Raw genomic sequence first — 17,879 nt, 5'->3', positions numbered from 1 at the left:
CTGGAGGTTAAATCCACCCGCCCCGGGCGTGTAGATGTATAGGATTGTCGAACACTGTATATATATATTGTTACAAACGCCCCTCTTTTGTAGCGCTGAAGTCTGTCTGGGTTCTTCCCGACACAGTCTTCTAGGGTTATTTATACAAAAACAGGATAATGCAAATTATTACATTGCTTAACTCAGGCTTCTGCCTGCTTTATTTTCATCCAAATAAGGGACTGCAGCTTTAACATGTGTAGGTTAGAGGCACTCAGACATTTTCATTCAGCGGTTCACTTATATCAGTGTCATAGTATTTCCCACACTGTTATTTCAAGTAACAAGAAACCAAATTATATAAACAAAATCCTATCCCTTTCAGGGATCTAACTACACATCATAATCAGCCCCTAACTGCTGCTGGGCCAACTAACCTGGTTCCCCAGCTTAAAACAATGCCCTCTCATTTAGGGTCACTAGATACAGCATAGTCTTTTAGAAACAGCAATACATATTTGTTTGTCTTATATGTTCGTGGTGGGAACTCGGTCCCAATTGTCCAGGCAAATCCTCTAGTACCGTGATACTTGGAGGGGCCGTCCACCCCGAAACTGGATGCAGGGGAGCAGCGACACCCCCAGCCTCTAAGGAGAGAGACTGAAATGCAAACCTCTCTGCTCTAAATACCTGTGCAAGTGATTAGAAGAGCAGGTGAGGGAGAACTAGACCCATTGTAATCTGTGGTCTGGATTTTCCATCCAGCAGCCTGAGTTAATGTGAAGCTGTGGAATGGATCATTTTTAACTATTCCTGCACGTTCTGACCTAAAACCGGGCAGAAAGCTGCCTAACATCATTGGACTATGTCACAATATATATATATAATAGAAAAAAAGAAAGAGAAGCCCAAGCTCCAGAGCATGATACTGTATGAATAAATGTAATAAAACAAAATAGAAAAACTCTTTGACATCCACTCGCAAGAGAACAGATTAAAAGAGCATGTACGAGACACAATCTCTGTTGTTATGACGTTAACGGCAAGGGTATACAGCAGGTCAGGTAACCAGTAAAGCGGAAGTCCTCAGTTAAATGTGCTGTATAGTGAAAGATAGTTCTCACGCTGCCAGTGTCCCAATAGGCTTATAGGCACTCCGGAGCGCGACCCCAGGATGCCAGAAAATGCTGGCCGAATGCAAGATGGAGAGCGCCTGGCTTACAATGCGGGACAAACAGCCTGGAATTGCCGAGTAGTAGCAGGGGCTAGCGTGTATAGGCTTCCTCGTGGATATGCGACCGAACTCAGGTGACATCAGTACGTCCAATGTGGCGTCCCGACGCGTTTCGTCACGTGATGTGACTTTTATATATGTATAAACAAGAAAATGATCGGCGCTGAATCTATAGATAACTTTGTGTACCGTGTTGAAATAGATGTAATATATCCAAAGTGAAAATGGTGCAATCTATAAATGTGAAACTATAAAGGGAATTAATTAGAATCCTATTAAGGACTGAGACTCTATATGAATATATATGGCTATCAAAACGAAGACATAACCATAAACCGAGTCACAGCAGCTTCTAGTTGGATATAACCACAGCCAAAATTATTTATATAAGAAAAAACAAAGAAGCGCATGCTCAAAAAAAGCATTGAAATTTAGCAAACCGTATAAAAATGGAGAATGTTCTCCATTGAGAGTTAATGTCTCAATAGAATGGTGAATGTGTACATATTGAATTACCTAATACTTGTACAAGACAAAACATGTATTGTGCGCTGGACTGACCACAATTGCACAATAGTCCAATAATTAATGGCCAGTAGTGTCATGGAACAAGAACTACATTTCTGACTCACCCCCCTCTCTCCTTTGCAGCTTCTGCCTGTCAGATCTTATTCTCAGCTGCATTGAGTTTGCACACACATACAGGCATACCGCGGTTTAAGTACACTCACTTTAAGTACACTCGCGAGTAAGTACATTTAGCTCAATAGGCAAACAGCAGCTCACGCATGCGCCTGTCTGCACGTCCAGAACAGCAATACTGTCTCCCTACCTGTACCGAAGCTGTGCGCAAGCGGGGAGACTATAGAGTCTGTTACAAATGCGTTATTTACATCAGTTATGCATGTATATGACGATTGCAGTACAGTATATGCATCGATAAGTGTGAAAAAGGTAGTGCTTCACTTTAAGTACTTTTTCGCTTTACATACATGCTCCGGTCCCATTGCGTATGTTAATGCGGGGTATGCCTGTACTGTGCCTGTGTAACTTGCAACAATGTTGCATTTCTTGCCTCTGAGCATGAAAGCAGTGAGCTGCTACTGCAGCCCCTGTGATCCTCACCAGAATGGGCTAGTCTGCCCCCCCTCCTGTTTAGTATAGATAGTCTGTCCCAAGGCTATTCCCTTTACCCATACTGCACCTCACTTCCTTTTCCACCCTGGAGACAGTGAGTACAGGACCCTTCTCTGTTCATCTCCCATGGTGAGGCCATCTCTTTTTACCGGTTTCTAACTAATAATCACCACTACATACCATCCACAAGTATCTGTGTTCAGCTGCTTTTCCCAATAAAGTGGAGGAAATATTACAGGGCTTGGAGTGATTTAAAAGGGAACTGAGTTAATGCTATCGGGAGCCATTCACACATCAAACGTGACCCTGGCTTCAGAAAAGTAAAAAGAGGACCGTGTGCCTTGGGGACACACACAGAAGAGCTGCTACCCACAGCCCTTATGCTAAAGAAACAAGCAAGCAGCTTACACAGCAAATAAACAGCAGTCTCTCACCACACTGTACAAGCATACTGCTCCACGTTGCTACACAGAGCCACCAGCCTCTACACAGCAAACAACTACAGCTTTATGCAAAGACAAGTGAGCAGCCTTACTTTGCTAATAAGAACACAGAGCAGTCTCTGCAGACTGAAAAAGCAGCAAGTAGCTCCACCTGCACACAGTCTGCAGCCTTACAGACAAGCAGCAGCTTTACACTGGACACAGCCAGCAGCCTTGCAAAATAAGCAAGCAGATTCACACTGGGCACAGCCAGCTTCAACCTTGCACACAAGGCAACAGCTTTGCAAACTGACAGTACAGCTTACACACAAACCTAATTGCCTTTCTCTGTCTGAGTTCACCCCCTGCACAGCCCCATAGTGAGGAGCCACCATCTCACCTACCCCTGCGCACGTCCCCACGGCAAGCGCCATCAAGGGCCACGCTACTGGACACCTGCCAGGACACGGGTCAGAGCCACCGGACACTTGTGAGTACAGCTACCTCTACGCTGCACACTGCAGGACACCCCTCGGCATCATCTGAGGCAGACGCCCACCGCTGACACAGGTAAAAGACCGCACGCAACACGCACTAGCTAAAGGCCTACACACACCTACAGCATGGCAGAACTCAGAGCCTCACCAGACATTACGCAGGAAAGCGATCACTCAGACACAGAGACCGCTGCGCAACTGCAACAGGCGCAGGCAGAGGCAAGGCCCAAACGGACAGTCACACTGACACAAAAGGCCCGTGAAAAATACGTGTCTGACATTGAAGCGCACCGCGCTAAATTAGAGTTGGCCTGGAACACTACCACACTTGGGATACGCAATGTCACCGCCACCGGCAATTCTGTACAACAGCTCGAGCAGGCAATAACTCAATTAAAGATAGACCACTTATGCTACCAAGGGATGTCAGAGGCATACGTCACTTACCTGGCATGGGCTAATACTGGCGAAAGCCTGTATGAAAGGGACTTACAGCATAACCTTGACTTGACACGTGACAGCCGCGTGCGAACCTCTATCACGGAAGCTGAAAGTAAGAAGAAAGACCTTTTGCTGGAAACTGCATCGCAGCGCTCAAGCACATCCAGACACTCATCAAGGTCAGCAAGATCAGCGCAATCAAACGCGTCCAGCGCAAGCGCAAATGCTACCAAGGCGCAAGCCACCGCAGAGGTCGCACGTGCCAGGGCCGAATATGGTCAAAGAGAGGCAGCCGTAAGGGCAGAAAGAGCGCGCATAGAAGAGGAGGAGCAGAACGCCGCCGCTGCCAATGCCGCCGCCGCTGCTACTGCCGCCGCTGCCAATGCCGCAGCCGCTGCTACTGCCGCCACTGCCAATGCCGCCATCGCTGCTACTGCCGCCGCTGCCAATGCTACCGCCGCCGCCGCTGCGCTCAGAAAGGCCGAATTAGACGCGGATCTAGAAGCTCTAAGCAAAGAAGAGGACGCCGCTGCCGCCATGGCCCAAGCCAAAGTCCTAGAAGCAGCCGCGCAACAGGATGGCGGGGAGCAACCGTACAGACGGATTGCCTCAGAGGATCCAGTCCAACGCACTGAAGACTACGTAAGGAGCCTCTTCAGTGTAAATACCTGCGCACCATCTCAACACGGAGGGAGTGACTTTACAGAAACCCAAGACTTGCTAGGTCCACGAGGAGAAGACGCTGCTCCTTCAATGGTACGTGCTGCCTGGGATAGCCACGGCCGCAACAGTGATCCATACGCCAGCGCGCACACAGATGCACTAAAACAGGCTCGCCATCCAGATACACCCACATGGGAGAACACAGCCCCTCACACCGACCAGCAGTCATCACGCGCCCACATCAAAGAAGCGGCGAACGCACAAACCCTCCCAGCAACTACCTCAGAACGGGACAAACACGCCGATGCCTCAGGCCTGACAGACATAGTCAAGTACATGATCCGGCGTGACCTGGTACAAGCAGGACTCACCAGCTTCGACGACCGCCCTGAGAACTACCGGACGTGGAAGTTCACGTTCAAAGACGCAATCAACAGCGTGGACTTCTCAGCAAGGGAAGAGCTCAACCTGCTATTCAAGTTCCTGGGGAACGAATCCAGAGAGCACGCGAATAGACTGCGGGCGGAAAACGCGCACCAACCCCAAGTAGGTCTTGACCTAGTGTGGGAAAGGCTAGAAGAGTCCTACGGCAGCCCCGAAGCAGTCAAGGATTCGCTCTTCAAAAGAGTCGAAAGCTTCCCCAAGATCACAACCAAAGACTACTCGAAGTTACGAGAGCTCGGGGACCTGCTGCAAGAACTGGAGTTCGCAAGGAAAGACCATTCCTTAATAGGTCTCAACGTCCTAGACTCAGCTCGTGGAGTGAGACCCATCCTGGAGAAGCTACCCTTCAACCTCCAAGAAAAATGGATCTCACAAGGCTCCAAATACAAAAGGGAGAAGCAAGTCATCTACCCCCCATTCTCAGGACGAGGAACGACCCCAGTTTCATCTTGGGTGTGCAAACCACATACAGTGCAAGCAGCCTGAGGAACGAGAGACCAGCGACGAGATATGGTAACACCCAAATACCCATCTCGGCCCGCAGGACGGACGTGCCTCCCACGACCCAAACTACTCCCGATCAGTCGGTCGCCGGAGGCAAGGAACCAAGGGACCCAAACAGGGAAAGTCCCATACACAAGAAGCCACACCCACTCAACAAGTGCTTTGGGTTCAGGATGAAGTCCCTAGAGGAACGCAAGAGGTTACTTGGAGAATTCAGAGTTTGCTTCAGGTGCTGCGGTAAAGAAGAGATCAAATGCACAGTGTGCGAAAGTGACAAGCACGTGACATCGTTACACCCAGAGGCGCTGACACTCCACCAACTCAAGAACCCATCCTCCGTAGCGGAGCATGGTGGGGAGGAAGGAGAAGGAGAGCCAACATCCGTCACATCTCAGCGCACTGAGGTTTGCGGAAAAGGAGGTGACAAAATGTCCTGCTCCAAAATATGCCTTGTCGCAGTGCACCCCCAGGGACAACCTGAGAAGGCTATTCGGATGTATGCAATCCTCGACGACCAAAGCAACAGATCATTGGCGAAGACGGAGTTCTTCAACCTATTCAACTTACAGGACAATGCCTCACCCTACACCCTCAGAACCTGTGCAGGGTCAACTGAGTCAACAGGGAGAAGAGCAAGCGGTTACGTCATACGTTCGGTGGATAACAGAGTGAAGATAGCTCTCCCCACACTCATTGAGTGCAGCCACATGGCCACAAACAGGGACGAGATTCCCACACCGGACATGGCACGCCATTACCTGCACCTCAAGGGAATAGCCAACTACATCCTGCCGGTAGAACAAGGCGCCAAGATCTTGCTGCTGCTCGGCAGGGACATCATGAGGGTGCACAAAGTCCGCAAACAGCATAACGGACCCCACAACGCGCCATACGCCCAAAGACTTGACCTAGGATGGGTGATAGTGGGCAACGCGTGCACTGACAAAGAGCACGGACAAGACTATGTTGACGCCCGCAGAATGGTGGTAACAGAATGTGGACACACATCTCTCTCTGAACCATGTCTTGGCCATCTCCAAGTGATAGAAGGGCCAAGTGAAGAGAAAAGACAAGGTCATACCCCTGAGATCAACAAAAACATCATCACATCGGGGAGATGTGACAATGGCCTAGAATGCTTAGCGGTTCAGATAACCAAGGATGACGAGTCGACTCCACTGAAGGAAGAAAGTAACCTCCCAAAGGTGACCAACAAAGGGATCGTCCAAAGACAATAAACAATTGAGCGAGCAATGGCACAGCTAGGACGTTCAGTCATTCCTCTCCACAGAGTATCCAGCGATAAAGCAGCCAGCTGTCACGGCTGGCATAACCGCAAAAGATTGCGCCCTGCAGGTGAAGCCACAGTGTCAAAAAGACTGTCCTCTAACACGTCAAAAAAGAGACAGTCGCAGAGACATTTCCCAAAGGGATTTACAAGGACAAAAGAGACTATTTTTCATCATGTCCAAGGAGAGAACAACCTCCTGAGGGCAGTTACAAAGAGATACAAAGGCGTATCACCAAAATACGTGGAAACGTTCTCTTGCAAGAGAAATGCACCAATGACTTAGGTGTACAGCGTTCCAGACCACAAAGGACGACGACAAGCAAACACCATTGATGGGAGATAGAGAATTCCTGATGTCAACAGTCAAGGAGCTCGCCAGAAACGGACCTGGCAGTTGGGCGAACCTGCTACCATTCCGTTCACCAAGAAGGCGCTTCCCAAACAATGGAGAACATGCCATCTCTAGGTTCACTTCGCACCTCTGCGACCTACAAAGGGAACCAGAGACCAAAAACAACTTTGTGCCTTCATCCAGAAGATATTCTTTACCGGCCACACAAAGCAAGCACCTCTAATGAAGGAAGGTGAAGAATGCTGGTACCTCCAATCATCTGGGGCCTACCACCTTCAGGAACCCGATCAAATCCGGGTAGTGTTCAGCCCCAGCGCTCAGCTTCAGGGAGTCTCCCTGAACGACGCCCTCTTTACTGGACTAGATTCAACAACCAGTCTTCCGGGAGTGTTGTTCCGCTTCCGCAAGGAGCCAAAAGCCATCTCCTTCTGCCAAACGCCAGGTGATAGAGCGACAGGCTACCACGACTGGCATACCTACAAGGGGATGCATTCTGTGGGTAAAACTACAGAGACAAAAGACTGTTCTCTCACAAGGCTAAAAGGAAACAGTGCCAGAGACTTTTAACACAAAGACATTGTGGTGCAACCAGCAAACCTGGAGCTGTGTATCCACCCTGCAGCCTTTGCCAAAGAACCTTGACCAAGGGACCTTGATACCAGTGATACCAGCCGGTGTCACATCGCTATGTGGACATGGACTCTTGCATTGTTTGAGAATGTGATGTTATCTTTGTTAAGCATTGCACATATGTTCCACATAGTCTGTTATATAGTGGTATCTCCAGATACCAGACGGGGAGTGTCATAGAACAAGAACTACATTTCTGACTCACCCCCCTCTCTCCTTTGCAGCTTCTGCCTGTCAGATCTTATTCTCAGCTGCATGGAGTTTGCACACACATACTGTGCCTGTGTAACTTGCAACAATGTTGCATTTCTTGCCTCTGAGCATGAAAGCAGTGAGCTGCTACTGCAGCCCCTGTGATCCTCACCAGAATGGGCTTGTCTGCCCCCCTCCTGTTTGGTATAGATAGTCTGTCCCAAGGCTATTCCCTTTACCCATACTGCCCCTCACTTCCTTTTCCACCCTGGAGACAGTGAGTACAGGACCCTTCTCTGTTCATCCTCCATGGTGAGGCCATCTCTTTTTACCGGTTTCTAACTAATAATCACCACTACATACCATCCACAAGTATCTGTGTTCTGCTGCTTTTCCCAATAAAGTGGAGGAAATATTACAGGGCTTGGAGTGATTTAAAAGGGAACTGAGTTAATGCTATCAGGAGCCATTCACACATCAACCGTGACCTGGCTTCAGAAAATGTAGTGAAATGTCCATAGTTCACTATCGGAGAGATGTGTAGGGGAGTGTCTACAATCTACAAATGGCAGCACAACAGTTTTTGGTATAGGTACAAAACACGAGTTTGTCCTATAGTACATAGCACAACGAGGTAGTAGTCCAGTATCCAATGATGGATGTCCACAGTATGCTGCCAGGGGGAGATATTTAGGGAGTTTACCATGCATACTGCTGGTTTCTGTCCCAGTGTGGTCCTCTGGTGTGACCCGCGTTGATTCAGCGTCTTCTGGGTAAAAGGAGGAGGTAATCCCCAGATGTGTAGTCTCTTCTTGCTGGGTGAAATGTAAAGGGGTTTTCCCCTATGTTCTGATCAACTCATTCCGAGCATGCTGATTAAGCATCTTTCCGGTAGGAGAATGATGCCCGGATTGACTGGGCTACTGATTGAGCCACATGTGTTTAAGCAGTGATAGCCTGAAAACCTGACTTGTCGCTGGCCCTTGAGGACTGGTGGCCCTTGAGGAATGTTGGCCACCCCTGCTCTACAGCTATTTTCTCTACCTGTTTTGATGAATGGGACACACTTAGCAAGCTGCTAACCGCTAGTTCAGCTACCCATAGAAGCAGCAAAGGTATAATAATAACAACCTTATTTCATAGAAAACTTTTTTTCAAAGCAATTCACAATTACATTATAGTGCTCAGTACAGTCCTTGCCCTGATGAGCTTAAAAGCTATGTTAAGGTGCCTTAGGCACAGGAAGAAAGTGACTTGCCTAAGGTCAGGAGCTGCCACTGGGATTTATACAAGGCTCGTCCCTGCTTCAAGGTCAGTGTCATCGTTTTCAAAGTCAGTGCCTTTACCCGCTCGCCACTCCAGTAATTCAGCAAGTCAAACATACCTTTTAATGGTCAGTACGCAACCTGAAAAAGTACAATTCACCTTATAGTACAAACTGCATTTCTGGAATCCCAATGTCAAAGGGGATACACCAGAATAATTCAAGCACATTCTTAAACCTATTTTGTCAGGTTATTTTTTTTATTTGTGTAATGAAAAAAGACCCTGAACAAGGTTTTATACATTCTGACACAGAACCTCAAACGAGATCTTTGTTTCATTTTGTGACTCAAAATGTCTAAAGAATCTAGCCTTCTGAAACATAGGTTTTGAATATTTTGTGACAGTATTTATTTATATCTCAGGGACCAGCCATGTCCACTTCCATTTGCCTGACTTCCAAAAGAGAACTTCTGGTCACTATTTCTCATTTTTCGTCCCGTTCTGAAGTGTCAGTATGAGTATTGGACAGCCTCCTGACAGATATTTATTTTCGCTTATCAATTATTTTTTTTGGTGACATACTGTAGTTCCATTTCCCATTGAAATTAATGTCTTTTTAGTCACTTCTGGAGGCGTCAGTATGAGTCTCCAATGACCTCCTGACAGGTATTTTCCTCTAGAGAATTTGTGAGTTTTCCTTAAAATAAAAGAGAATTTAGTAACTTTTTTAAGTTTCTCTATGACCGTCCAATGACGTTGGCGGGGATGTTCATTTTCCTTTGTGAGGAGGGAATTGTTTGTATCCTCACAGAAGAAAAGAAGGAATCCACACTGAAGAGAGATTTACTTGTGTGCGGTATTCTCTGGGAGGCTCGCTACCATCCCCGCAGCTGTTGCTAGGTAGCAATCTTCCTGAATAACAAAATACAGTCTCAGTGGTAAAGGGGAACCCAGAACAACTGTTACCTTTACTTCAATGCTTCCCAACTTAGGCGGCTGCCCAGCTTATGGAGGCCTAGAATACTTACAAGGGGAACACAGTGGGATAGAGTGGACATACAGATGTAGGAGACATTATGAACCCTGTTAATGTGAAATAGCGCATGCGTTATCTCCTTAACCATTGTTTTCAACAGCGTTACTGTTAACTAACACGCCAGGGCTCACACATTGCATCACGTTAACAGGAGTGGTAGCATCTGCTACATCTTTAAAAACATCAGGATACCAAGAGTGGCAAAGAAAAAGGAGATTATAGAGTGACAAACAGATAGAGAAACATGGCCACAGTGATGGACAGAGAATGACAAGGAGAAAAAATACTGTGTACTGATGTAGCTAGACTTACTGTTTTCGGCACTGTTTTCGGCACTGTTCTGTGCACGCGCGTTCTAAGTCAAACTTCTTTGCATTTTGTCACTGAAATTGTATTTTGATTATGATTTACATTGAATGAAAGACTTTTGAGAGTAACGACATTTAGATACTTTACAATCCAAAACATATGCATCTTACTTTAGTTATCACTAGCTGAGAGACCCGGCGTTGCCCGGGATGTAATGTTCCCGTTCCTCTCTCTCCTCCCCCCTCTCTCTGTTTGTCCCCCATTCACATCAATCCAGTCCCCCCCCTCCCTCCCTCCCTCCCTCCTTTACAGCTTCATGTAGCGTGTGTGCGTCAGTCACTGTGTGTTTGCTCGCGCGTCAGTGAGTCTGAGGCAGAAACACAAACACACACAGACTGACTGACGCGCACACAGTCAGTGTGTGCCTCAGTCAGTGTGTGCGTGCGTCAGTCAGGCTTTGTGTGCGCGTCAGTCAGTGTGTGCGTGCGTGCGGCAGTCAGTCAGTGTGTGCGCGCGGGGCATCAAAGCCAGGGGGGGGCGTCAAAGGGAGGGGGGGGCGTCAAAGGGAGGGGGGGGCGTCAAAGGGAGGGGGGGGCGTCAAAGGGAGGGGGGGGGGGCGTCAAAGGGAGGGGGGGGGCGTCAAAGGGAGGGGGGGGGCGTCAAAGGGAGGGGGGGGGCGTCAAAGGGAGGGGGGGGGGGCGTCAAAGGGAGGGGGGGGGGCGTCAAAGGGAGGGGGGGGCATCAAAGGGAGGGGGGGGCGTCAAAGGGAGGGGGGGGCGTCAAAGGGAGGGGGGGGGGGCGTCAAAGGGAGGGGGGGGGCGTCAAAGGGAGGGGGGGGGCGTCAAAGGGAGGGGGGGGGCGTCAAAGGGAGGGGGGGGGCGTCAAAGGGAGGGGGGGGCGTCAAAGGGAGGGGGGGGCGTCAAAGGGAGGGGGGGGGCGTCAAAGGGAGAGGGGGGGGCGTCAAAGGGAGAGGGGGGGGGCGTCAAAGGGAGAGGGGGGGGGCGTCAAAGGGAGAGGGGGGGGGCGTCAAAGGGAGAGGGGGGGGGGGCGTCAAAGGGAGGGGGGGGGCGTCAAAGGGAGGGGGGGCGTCAAAGGGAGGGGGGGGGCGTCAAAGGGAGGGGGGGGGCGCCTCAAAGGCATGGATTCCTCCCCCTGCATTTCCTGCAGTGGACAGGAGGGGGGGGGGGCAGTGGACAGGAGGGGGGGGGGCAGTGGACAGGAGGGGGGGGGCAGTGGACAGGAGGGGGGGGCAGTGGACAGGAGGGGGGGGCAGTGGACAGGAGGGGGGGGCAGTGGACAGGAGGGGGGGGCAGTGGACAGGAGGGGGGGGGGCAGTGGACAGGAGGGGGGGGCAGTGGACAGGAGGGAGGGGGCAGTGGACAGGAGGGGGGGGGCAGTGGACAGGAGGGGGGGGCAGTGGACAGGAGGGGGGACAGGAGTGGGGACGCAGTGGACAGGAGGGGGGACGCAGTGGACAGGAGGGGGGGGCAGTGGACAGGAGGGGGGGCAGTGGACAGGAGGGGGGGGCAGTGGACAGGAGGGGGGGGCAGTGGACAGGAGGGGGGGGCAGTGGACAGGAGGGGGGGGCAGTGGACAGGAGGGGGGGCAGTGGACAGGAGGGGGGGGGGGCAGTGGACAGGAGGGGGGGGGGCAGTGGACAGGAGGGGGGGGCAGTGGACAGGAGGGGGGACAGGAGGGGGGACGCAGTGGACAGGAGGGGGGGGCAGTGGACAGGAGGGGGGGGGCAGTGGATAGGAGGGGGGGGCAGTGGGCAGTGGACAGTGACACACACACACACACACACACACACACACACACACACACACACACACACACACCTCAGTTGATGCGCCCTTTCTTTAGTTCCGTTTGGCGCCGGAGGTGGGGAGCGACACCTACCTGTACTTCCGGGCGCCGCCACCGTCTGACTCGGCGCCGCGAGGGAGGAAGGGGGTCCGCCATCTTACGCGCCGCGTGGCAGCTGCGGGAAGCGAGGTGATTTGGAGCGGGGAGGGGGGAGAGGTGATTTGGAGCGGGGAGGGGGGAGAGGTGATTTGGAGCGGGGAGAGGTGATTTGGAGCGGGGAGAGGTGATTTGGAGCGGGGAGAGGTGATGCCGCTGGGGAGGGGGGAGAGGTGATGCCGCTGGGGAGGGGGGAGAGGTGATGCCGCTGGGGAGGGGGGAGAGGTGATGCCGCTGGGGAGGGGGAAGAGGTGATGCCGCTGGGGAGGGGGAAGAGGTGATGCCGCTGGGGAGGGGGAAGAGGTGATGCCGCTGGGGAGGGGGAAGAGGTGATGCCGCTGGGGAGGGGGAAGAGGTGATGCCGCTGGGGAGGGGGAAGAGGTGATGCCGCTGGGGAGGGGGAAGAGGTGATGCCGCTGGGGAGGGGGAAGAGGTGATGCCGCTGGGGAGGGGGAAGAGGTGATTTGGAGAGGGGAGAGGTGTGTGTGTGTGTGTGTGTGTGTGTGTGTGTGTGTGTGTGTGTGTGTGTGTGTGATTTATTTTTTTGGACCTTTGGCCCGTCACTCCACCTCAGGCCAATGAGAGGTGTGGGGGGCGGGCCAAGGGGGTGGTGTGAGTGTGTGAGGCCAATGAGAGGTGTGCGGGGGCGGGCGGGCCAAGGGACCAATGAGATTGCCGCTAGGGACACCGGACATCCAGCAGGCAGGCATGCATGCATGCATGCAGGCAGGCAGGCAAACATACAGTGCTTTCACTAATATAGTATAAGATAAGTCAATTGTATCATGTATTCCAACTGATACTATGGAAATTTCCGCCGGAATGTAAAAAAAAAAAAAAATGATACTCTCAAAAGTCTTTCATTCAATCAAAATCATACAAATCAAAATACAATTTCAGTGACAAACCGCAAAGATGTTTCACTTAGAACGCGCATGCTCGACACACACCCTCTTTTTTTTTTGCTTAGGTTTTCTGCGTTGTTTTACGCACCTCCTTGAAGGTGATTTTTGCGCAATCATAGAGCAAAAATGCACCAAATTCTAGAACAGTGTAAATACCCTTCATACATATGGCATGAATCACACAAATAAAATATAATGCTTCTGAGCGGACCCACTTCTACATACAAGGGCCTACTGTATGTATTAAGCATTGCTAACAGCTTTTTTAGTGCAAAATGAGCACACTGAAATCTCATTTTAAATTGTGTTTGTGTGCGCCTATGTACTAACTAGAAATGTTAGTCTGTGCCGTCAGAAAATAGTTTAGTGTAGAGATGTTAATGGTATGTACTAAAAAATGATGTCTGTTCTGTCTGTCAAATTCTGTCTGTAAAGCAGGGGTGAGCTGCATGAAAAATTTCAAGGGTCGCATGTGTGATTCTTGAACCCTCAAAAGGGCAGCACATAACCTTATTCTCAGTAACAAGTGTCTGCAGGGGGCCCGGTGGCATGGTATGTATTTTGTGGGGAGGATTGTGTGAGGGGGGAGGGAATGAGTGTGAAGAGGGGGGATTGAGAAAGTGGGGGGATTGACGGGTGGGAGAGTGAGAGGAGCGAGGGAGGGAGTAAGAGTGAGACGCAGGGGAGAGAAATACAAGGCGGGGGGCAGGGATTGAGTGAGAGTGGGGCAATTGATGGTGGGGGGAGAGCGAGAGGTGAGAACGAGGAGAGAAAAAAAACATGCGAAGAGGGGGGGAAATAGAAAGGGCTTGTGAGGTGTGAAATGGGGGGGGGGGGCACAGAAGACCTCCGACATGGGGGGGCAGTCGTAACTCTAGTCCTGGGCCCTAGGAAATCTGTCTGCGGCCCTGGTGGCGTCTAGGACAATTAGCAATGTGACCATTTACTCTAAAAACTGTAACTCTAACCCCTTACCCTAAAGGGGGTGATGAGAGTACAGGGTAGCTTAATTGCCCCTCTCACTCAAACACACGCACACACACACACACGTCCTCCCAATACCCCTACAATTCTCCCCTCCAAACTAACTACACAACCCCCCACCCAATAATTAACACACACACACACACACACCTCCTAATACAAAATAACACTATCCCAGAAATACAGGCATCACTACTCCCCCCCCCTGCCCTCCAAATACAGACGCCACTACAGCCCCCCAGATACAATTACCACATCCCCCTCCCCCCGCAGATACAATTACAACTACACCACAGATATAACTGTATTTTTTCTTTCTATAGCAACTGTAGCCAGGCCTCCCTTAGGTGTCAGCACCCCCCTCACCTCGAGCGCGATCGCGGGTACCGCCGAGTCCCAGGGCGGCCCCGCGCGCCGATCGCAGGGGTGAGGGCGGTCAGACTCCGGCTCGGGGGTTGCCGGGGACGCGTGCGGCCGGTTGCCAAGGCCGCGATCGCGTCACCGGGCTCCCGGCGCCGGGCGTTGAGGGCGCCGCCATTGCATAGTGCCTCGCGCATGCGCAGTGATCGCGCATGCGCCGGTAGGGCCCCAGAGCCACGGAGAAGTCGCGCGACCGTGAGACTAGGCAGGGAAAGGTTGAGGCAGCCCCAGATAGCTTGCACAGGCGCAGGACAAGGGAGAGAAAGCCCGCGAAGCCCTAGCCTACCAGGGAAGGCTCTAGGTAGGGACTACGAGCCCCAGGAGCCTTTGCGCGGCCCACGTGATGCCAGGGAGCCAATAGGGCTTAGGATCTCCAGGCAGGCAAGTAGATACATTTTCGCGGGCTTGCAGCGTGATAGTGAGTTGGAGCCGGGGAGCTGTGAGGGAAGGAAGGGTGCGGGGAGCGAGTGCAGCTCCTGTGCCCAGATAGGTACCCACAACCCAGGTAGGCCCCAACTCCCCTAAAATACGTGAATGAGACCGCATTCACTATTGTAGATATATGCACAGGAGTGAATGACAGGTGCTAAAAGGGTATATATACAGTAGTAACAGTGTTGATCAAAAGATTGATCAGAAAGAATCCCCTTATATGGACCACTCAAATGTCATACATATTATTGAGAGTGGACATAAATGGTCCTGCAATAAAATACTGTAAGTCTGACAGGTTGCCCAGAATTGTAGATGTAGAATTAATAAAATTTTATTCTTTTTGATATCCGCGGTGATTCTGGGCAACCTGGCAGACTTACAGTATTTTACTGCAGGACCATTTATGTCCACTCTCAATAATATGTATGACATTTGAGTGCTCCATATAAGGGGATTCTTTCTGATCAATCTTTTGATCAACACTGTTACTACAGGCCCCAACTCCCCACCAGGTTAGTGGGTAATTGATCAGGGACGGCCCAAGAATAGGGACGCTGCCCTTAGTGTTAGGGTGCTGTCTTGTCAGGATCATGGCTGTCAGTGCCGTGAGGTCTGACTGGCAGGCACAGTGTTAGTGCAGTACGTTAGCTGCAGGTAGCGAGTAGGTTGTAGCGAGTTACTGTAAGTGCTGCGAGTGCTAGTAGTTAGTTAGTCAGGACCGGGAAGGGCTAGGGGGACGGGATAGGCCAGTTAACCCCTTAGGTCCCAGGTAGGTCCTCATTCCCCAGCTTGTGGTTCTACAGGGACAGGCCCTAGGTTAGGGACCGTGTCACGTAGTGCCAGTGATAGACAGGGACACAGCGGAAGCTGCACTCCACGAGAGACGACTTGGGCTCAAGTCGGTACCCAGATACCAGAGACTATCTCCAGGGTGGGATCGCCCCTGGGGGACCCCAAGCAAGGATGCACCGGACCGAATCAGACGGGATCCCAGAACGACTGATCCTTTGCGAAGCTGTTGCTGCTCTGAGCACCGGAGTGCTCGGCAGGTACTATACATATACAAGTGCACCAACGGGCCCTTAGTATAATAGTGACTGCGCAGTCACCCATTGCCTCTCTCTGCAAGAGTGCGGGACATTGAGTGGGGTTTCTATGGACACTGGATGGGATCACCTGGTGTTGGGAAAGCGTCCTGCGCGACGCAGTAGTTAGTGTCTCCTCTAGAGAGGGACACCGGTTATTGTGGTATTGATGTTACATGTTTGCTTTGCATGTTAGTAAAAGACATTGGTTAGTATACATACAGTGTATGTGATTATTGTATTTGTCCTGCGAGGAACTACTCCCCCTCTGGTGGGAGCCATCGCAGGTGGAGGCGCTGCATCGAATAAGTGGTTACTCATAGTATCATAATTGCCCCAGGTTCCCCGTGGCAGAAGCTCATCCCTCCTGCGAGCCAACAGGTAAAGCACCACATCTGGTAACATTGTATGTTCTCCGCACCCACACCAGATCTGCGATTGGGGGGGGGGGGGGAGAATACCCGTTAAACAACCATTTACAAAGTCACAGATACTGAGTCACTACTCCTCTGCAGACATTTAGTGACTCCCCCCCCCCCCCAGCCTAATCTTCACCGATCGATCACAGGAGAACAGATCCATCAGCAACTTAGCTAATTATTTATCATTTCGTAGATTGTATTGATGGACATATTAAAGGGGAGGGGGGGGGGAGAAATAAAATAGCAAACCAGAAGCTTGGACTGCTGCTTTAAATAAAGAAAAACACAATTCTGTTTTATCAATTTCAAACTACGTGTCATACTGTATGTATGAGTATTTGTCAAATGATTTGAAAAGGCGCCACAAATACCATAGATGAATAAAATAAACCGAATAATTAAACAGTATATGTAAAACACAAAAATGTAACCTGAAAAGATACTTCTCAACCTTTCCTGGAAATATGCGAGGATTTCCAACAGATGCAGTCTTGTTGTTGGGGTGGGAAGGGAGCGATCAAATCAGGTACAATACATGTGAATAAAGAAAATATAAAAAAATATATAAAAAAACAATAATTGTGCAGTATATTGGTACAATGCTGGCTAGATGAAAATCTTGGCTCTTGAGGATTTTCTACTTACAACAAAGTAGAAATAATCATGCAGTGTTCTGACAAATTGCAGAAAGTGTGGTGATGGGTTCCTTCTCTTAAGGTATTAATGGCCCCAGTAGATTATCTTGCAGTAGAATTGAATCAGCAGAAGTAGTGCTCACATCATACATGCAAAGAGACAAAAACAGCCCAATGGTGTAGATTGTAACTTAGCTTGTTTATGTCATATAAAGAAATGGTAGATGTACTCACAAAAGTACAAACGGATTGTACACATAAAAGTATCTTTCGACGGTCTGTGCCTGCAAATGTTCCCACACTCCTTTAGAATCTCCTGCCTCGCCGGCTGACAGTGGCGTCTGACGCATGCTCCTGAGGAAGCTGTATGAGTAAGCAGCGAAACGCGTAGAGCCTTCTTTGTGCTGCAGCCAACCAAGAGAGGAAGACGCCGGACGCCAGAGTTCCTTCACAGCCCCTCTCCTAGCGCATCGCTATCCCGATACCAGCGGATGCGGTCATCCGCGAGCAGGAAGTGACGTCAGACGCCACTGTCAGCCGGCGAGGCAGGAGATTCTAAAGGAGTGTGGGAACATTTGCAGGCACAGACCGTCGAAAGATACTTTTATGTGTACAATCCGTTTGTACTTTTGTG

Source organism: Ascaphus truei, chromosome 4, assembly GCF_040206685.1.
Source record: "Ascaphus truei isolate aAscTru1 chromosome 4, aAscTru1.hap1, whole genome shotgun sequence".
In the NCBI taxonomy this organism is placed as follows: Eukaryota; Metazoa; Chordata; class Amphibia; order Anura; family Ascaphidae; genus Ascaphus; species Ascaphus truei.
This window is presented reverse-complemented; position numbering follows the sequence as displayed.